The sequence below is a fragment of the Nanorana parkeri genome, unplaced genomic scaffold (genome assembly GCF_000935625.1).
Source record: "Nanorana parkeri isolate BGI_ZX_2015 unplaced genomic scaffold, ASM93562v1 scaffold1170, whole genome shotgun sequence".
Taxonomy (NCBI): domain Eukaryota; kingdom Metazoa; phylum Chordata; class Amphibia; order Anura; family Dicroglossidae; genus Nanorana; species Nanorana parkeri.
The window spans coordinates 179,204-186,475 of record NW_017307438.1 but is presented as its reverse complement, the minus strand read 5'-3'; positions in this window follow the sequence as shown (position 1 = coordinate 186,475).

The window sequence follows — 7,272 nt, the reverse complement described above, 5'->3', positions numbered from 1 at the left end:
TATACGGGGTGTCTGATCAGAGCGTAGGCTTATACGGGGTGTCTGATCAGAGCGTAGGCTTATACGGGGTGTCTGATCAGAGCGTAGGCTTATACGGGGTGTCTGATCAGAGCGTAGGCTTATACGGAGTGTCTGATCAGAGCGTAGGCTTATACGGGGTGTCTGATCTGAAGTCTGTTGCAGACTGACCAGAAAGTAAATAAATAATGCAATCATTCCGGCACACAGGAAGGAGAATTGGATTTATGATCTTTTATTTCCATTCATAGTCACAATGAAGTAAATCTTCTCACAAATGCTTTAGCTGCAGTTTTCCGCGTGGACGCAGGTGCCGGCGCTGTTCCGCAGGTATCCCTTCAGGCAGTCGCAGCCTATGTAGCATTTGCGGTTGCACGGTTCCAGCGGGACGTCCCGGTTTTTACATTTGGTTAGGCATTGGCTACCACATATTACAAATTCCTCATTCTCTGGACATCCGCCTGTAATACAAAGAAAAACACTCACAGACAGAGCAGGGGAACAACCCCAGCATGCAGACCTAAAGTGAACCTGTCAGCAACTTTACAAGTTTGCAAGAACAATTTTAAGGACAGTAGGAAGTATTTCCTCAGTCTCCCCTTCCCAAGAGATCAGTCTGCTGCAGGCAGGAGGAAGCATTTCCTCAGTCTCCCCTCCCCCAGTGATCAATCTGCTGAAGGCAGGAAGAAGCATTTCCTCAGTCTCCCCTCCCCCAGTGATCAATCTGCTGAAGGCAGGAAGAAGCATTTCCTCAGTCTCCCCTCCCCCAGTGATCAATCTGCTGAAGGCAGGAAGAAGCATTTCCTCAGTCTCCCCTCCCCCAGTGATCAATCTGCTGAAGGCAGGAGGAAGCATTTTGCAGTTCTATGGGGCAAGTCACGTTTGAGAAGCTGAATGCTTGCCCTCGTCTCCAGCACCGGGGCACAAAACCAGAAGCAGCGGTTGCAACATGCCCAGAGGAGAGTTTAAAAAACATATTTGGGAGATCATCATTATTATTATAGTTCAGCGATTCATCTACGGAGGCAATTCACCGCTATAGACTCAATTTCTTTTATCAGGAGCTTGATTGGCCACTTTTGGATCCCATCTGGGGTCACACCTGTTGGACAACAAATTTCTAACCCAGCTCACCTAAAATGAGTACCCCCCCATGTTACTTCCGGACACACAATCCTGGTGTACACTCTTGTTCAGCCCCATCCAATCAACCCGAAAAGAGACCATTGATAACCTCAAATACCTCTAAAGAGGACCTGTCAACCTTTACTTGCTCTGTCACAGAACAGTTTGCACAGCTCTTATTTGGATTTAAAATGGCAACATTGGGATCTTACCGGTTGATGGAGTTGGACCGCCAGATGCTGTTAGAAGGAAAAATATGAAATAAAAATTAAAATACATAAATATTATTATTATTATACAGGATTTATATAGCGCCAAGAGTTTACGTAGTGCTTTACAATATAAGTAAGACCACACAGTTACAGTACAATACAATTCAAGACAAGATGGTAAGGAAGGTCCTGCCTTCGAGAGCTTACTATCTAAAAGGGAAGGGCAAGTGATACAAGAGGTGGGAGTTGTGAGGGGATGAATTGTTTAAGAAAGTGATGGTTCAGTGGTTAGGTTGAGGTGGGATAGACTTCCTGAAGAGATGAGTCTTTAGGGATTTCCTAAAGGCAGACAGGGGAGGAAATAGATATACAGGTTGAGGTAAGGAAGTTTCAAAGGATGGGAGAGACCCTAGAGAAGGCCTGGAGGTGAGCATGGGAGGAGGTGACGGGAGAGCTAGAGAGAGAAGGTATTGGGAGCAGCTGAGGGGGCGGTTAGGGTGATACTTTGAGACAAGGTTCGAGATATAGCCGGGGCAGAGTTATGGAGGGATTTGTAAATGGTTGTTAATATTCTGAATCTTATTCTTTGGGCAATTGGAGGGGGGGCAGGAATGGAAGCCAGTGGGGTCAGTGGCATAGAGGGACAGGGGATGGAAGCCAGTGGAGAGATTGGCAGAGGATGGAAGCCAGTGGTGGTATTAGCAGAGAGGAATGAGCGATTGGAAGCCAGTGGAGGGATTGGCAGAGGGGGGACAGAAATGGAAGCCAGTGGAGGAAGTGGCAGAGAGGAATGGGCTATTGGAAGCCAGTGGAGGGATTGGCAGAGAGGAATGGGCTATTGGAAGCCAGTGCAGGGATTGGCAGAGAGAGGCGGCAGACACTGAACAGTGGGTTAGGTGGATGAGTCTAGCAGCAGCATTCATGATAGACTGAAGGGGGGAGGAGCCTGTGTAGAGGAAGGCTAATGAGTAGGGAGTTGCAATAGTCAAGATGAGGGATAACAAGGGAGTGGATGAGTAGCTTTGTGGTTTCATTGGTGAGGAAGGGGCATATTTTGGAGAATTTACAAAGCTGAAGGTGGCAGGATTTGGATAGTGATTGGATGTGGGGCAGAGAGGTGAGGTCCAAGTCAAGGATGACGTTGGGGGAGGGAGGGATAGCATTGGGGGAGGGATAGTTGTGTTATCAATCTCAATGGAAAAGTTGGGGCAAATCTCATGAGCTAAAGTCTTTTAAAGGTTGAGTTGTAAGAAATGTGACATCCAGACAGATATTTCAGTTAGTAGATTAGTGACACGAGAGGACACAGAGGGGGGGAGTTGTGTAGTAGAAAGATAGATTTGAGTGTCATCGGCATAGAGATGGTATTGGAAGCCATGTGAGGTTATTAACTGACCAAGGGAGGAGGTGTAGATGGAGAAGAGGAGGGGTCCAAGGACAGAGCCTTGGGGGACCCCTACAGGAAGAGGAGAGGAGGAGGTAGATTTGTAGATGACACTAAAGGAAGAGAGAGCAGTCTTGGATGCCGCGAGTGGAGTTTTTGGAGGAGGAGCAATGGGTCAAAAGCAGCAGAAAGGTCTAATAGCAAGAGTAAGGAGTAGTGGCCATTGTTTTTAGCTTTAAGTAAGTCATTAGTGAGTTTTAGGGGGGCGGATTCCGTTGAGTGTTTAGAGGTGAATGGGAGTAAGGAGATTGGTCTGAGATTGTTGTGGTTGGTGGGGTCCAGTGAGGGTTTTTTGGGTATTGGGGTAACCAGAGCATGTTTTAGAGGGGAAGAAAAGATGCCAGTAGAGACTGAAAGATTAAAAATGTGAGTAAGAAAGTGTAGGATGTAGCAAGAGGGTGACCGGAGTAGTGCTCATTGATCATTATAGTTATAGAGCGGTCACCAAGAGCAACAACCCACAACATCTATTCAGATATAAATGTAATATGGTGGCAACTGTTGATGTGTTCTGATTGGCGGCTACGGGTCGCTGTCATCGCCGTTACCGAGATTTTCCGGCGTGCCATTACATTAGATTGGCAGTCTCGTCACTGCAAATGAGATTCACATGATGGTCACTAGATGGAGCCAAGCAGCATGGAAAATTCCTATGCTCCTCGGCTCTATCTAGTGGCCATAATATGTTTTAAAGCTCATTTGCACAGACTTTCGGTCTGCCAGAGACCCCTTTGAGTTATGTTCACAATCAGTAATATTTCAAGGTGCTCCATATACAGCTAGTATAATTACCTGAACATATTTTATATTAGCTTCTCAAAATCAGTGTCACACCAGAAACTAATGGAGGAGGGGGGCGGTTAGTAACAATCTGTACAATCCCCTTCACATCTAACAAGAACCATGTAAACTTAGGCTGACCATACACCGTTAGAATTTCGGCCGATTCACAGGAATGGGCCATAATTCCAACTGGGTGGCCCTGCCGGCTCTATAAAAATTGATTACTATTGGCTGAACAGTGATTATAGCCAATCAGCTGCAGAGCTTTGGTTAGTGGTGCCGCCTTCAGGCCATTTAGTGAAGGACAAGGGTGTAAATATCGAGAGCGACGGAACAGAATCACACAGGTAGGGCAATTCAATTGTAAGTTTTATAAATGATTGTGTCACTTTAAAAGAATGCAAATACCAGAAACATGTCTTACCGATTCCAATCAGAGATGCGCACAGCACTAGGAGACAAAGGCAGAACAAAGATGACATTCTTTCAGGACATATTCTGAAACGTTCTGATTGCTCAAGGCTGACTTTACCTTTGTGTTAAGGTCAGTTTAAAAAAAAAGGGGGAGAACAGAGTCCCCTCCCCCTCCCAGCTACTTCATAACGTAACATATTTCTCCTGTAACATGTTCATGCATTCTTGCCACTGACCACCAATGTAAGGAGCATTCTTCCCACTGACCACCAATGTAAGGAGCATTCTCCCTACTGGCCACCAATGTAAGAAGCATTCTTCCCACTGACCACCAGTATAAGGGGTATTCCTCCTACTGAACACTGATATAAGGGACATTCTTCCCATTGACCACCAATGTAAGGAATATTCTTATCACTGACCACCAATGTAAGGAGCATTCTTCCCATTGACAACCAATGTAAGGAGCATTCTCCCTACTGGCCACCAATGTAAGGAGCATTCTTCCCACTGACCACCAGTATAAGGGGCATTCCTCCTACTGAACACTGATATAAGGGACATTCTTCCCATTGACCACCAATGTAAGGAACATTCTTATCACTGACCACCAATGTAAGGAACATTCTTCCCACTGACCACCAATGTAAGGAGCATTCTTCCAACTGACCACCAAAGTAAAGGACATTCTTCCCACTGGCCACCAATATAAATGGCAGTCTTCTTACTTCCTTCGAATGTCAGAGGTAGTCTTCCTAATAACCACCAATGACAAAGTTATTAGATGTAAAATCATAGTTGTAAGGAGGAAGCTCCACCACTATCCATCATGAAGTGCTCTTCTTCCGGCAGGGATGACCACTAATGCAGAGACATTTCTCTACTGGCCACCAATTTCAGGGGCCTGCCTGTGTTCCTTTGCTGGACATTATTATTATTATTTCTCATTTGATTTTTTTTTAACTATTGCTGAAGATTATTTTAGTATATAGAACAGGAGGAGGGGGGAGTTCATAATGATCAACGTTGGGTGTCAAATGGGCGTGTCACATTTTTAATTCTTTCATTTATTGTTCTATCTATATATAAATAACATTTTAGCAGGGGTTCCCTGAAAATTATTTCAAGGGCTCCTCCTCTGGGGTAAAAATGTAGAGAGAAGCTGCTGTAGTTAGAGTAATCATATCGAAGAGAGCAATTGTGTGATGGTTTGTAGTAATTGTCTGAGCAACTTACCCAAACCGCAAAGCAGAAGAGTCACACCGACCTTCATCTTCCTGTCCTTGAATCTTCATAAAAAGAAATCACATGCCTTGTAGTATGTACAGTATATAGCAGTATATACATAAAGGTAAGTACAGAAGTGAAGAAGACACATAGGTGATATACTGTACCTCTCTCTCTCTCACCGTCAGTGTATCTTGTACGTTTTTGCTGTTCCGTGGTCCTTTTTTTTTTATACCTTTGGTATGTGTACGTTGGAAGGGCAGTCACCTCTTGTTGACCCGTCAGCGCTTTTAAATTAATGGCTAGTATATAATAGAGCGGATATTGAATTTCTAGGCTTGGATCATGTTTAATCCTCGGTAACTATTGTCTTTATATTCTTTCACGCAAGTTTTAGTGAGTAAACATTGGATTTCATCAAAGCCCAACTCTGGCCAAGACTTTTCTTACTAGCCTTGGATAGACCTGGGAAAATTAATGATCTTCTACCATCACCTACTGGTTTCTTATTTTTCCTTAAAGGAGAACTATGAGGGGGAGGGGGGGTGCTTTTCACTCACCTCATAGTTCTAGCCGACCTGTGACAATGAGACTGTCACAGGTCGGCTCAGTAGATCGGGAGGTGAGAGAACACATACCGGCGTTCGCTGACTTCTCAACAGGGGAGGGGATGGATTCCCGTGACAGGGGAGGGGATGGATTCCCCCCTCCCCGCTCTGATCCACCAGCGCTGACTGGCGGAATGGACGGGGGAGGGGGTGGGTACAGCTGGCTCTGCCTCTAGATAGGCAGAGCCAGCTGTCAGTCACACAGCTGGGCGGATCTCAACATCGATGTCGGGATCCGCTCTGACTGCGGCGTCTCAGTATACCGCGAGCTACAGCTGAGCTTAGGGTGACGGGAGGACGCTAGTTTGTGTCCTCCTGTTACCCTAAGGAGAACTATGGGGAAAAGCCCTGACCCCATAGTTCTCACTAGGGATACACTGATACTGGTTTTTCAATATCGAGTATGAGTACCGATATTTTATTTTACCAGTGCCGTGTGCCCCAAATATCAGGAAGTCGGGTGGCGGATCATTAGCCGTCGCCCGGCTTCCTGGTTTCCTGTGAAGCCGGTGTTCGACTGAAAAAGCAACGGCTTCAGAGACATGTCATGACCCGCCTTCCTGATTGGCTAGGAAGCTGGCTTCACTTGTTTCTAGGCTGCGTGGCTTCCTGACCAATTAGGAAGCCGGGACACAAGTCACGATGTGCCGCCCTGCTTTCTTAATGGTTAGGAAGCCAGGCTACCTACCAACAAGTGAAGCTGGCTTCCCAGCCAATCAGGGAGCCGGGCGGCACATCATGATCCGCCTTCTGGCTTCCTGATTGTCTAGGAAGCCATCTTCACTTATTCCTAGGCATCCTGGCTTCCTGACCAATCAGAGAGGTGGGTCATTACGTGCCATCCTGCTTCCTGATTGGTTAGGAAGCCAGGGTGCTAAGCAACACATGAAGCCGGCTTCCAAGCCAATCAGGAGGCGGGTCATAACAGTCCATCTTCCCATACATTAGTACATGAACCCTGGGATGTGGAGCCCTTTCAGCCAACCCATGGCCGCAGCATATATAATAGTATATGTACAGCGTACTATTCATACAAATGTGCCATGAACTGTTGACTTCTTCGGGTTTGCCATGAGACCTGGAAATAATTTCCTCCATAGGTTGGGAAAGGCTGTCCTAGCATCCAGCAGTTCATGGCTACATGTTTAATCTAAAGCCCTGAAGAAGGAGGACTTTATATCCCCCTGAGAAGAGCTGGCATTTTACCTCGTAATAAGATTCTGTTTTACTTTACTGGCCTCCTGATTCATACATGTGTGGCTCCCAACACTCCCTTCAGCCTCAGATTTTACCCAAGGTTCCCTACTGCTTCATGGCACTTAAGACGTGCACATAGCCATTGTATTTCCTTTTTCCTTATTGACCTTTAATCTACCCCAAGATCCAGCCCCACCTTCCACCAATATTTTTCACATACATACTCTTTCAGGAGTTATTAGAC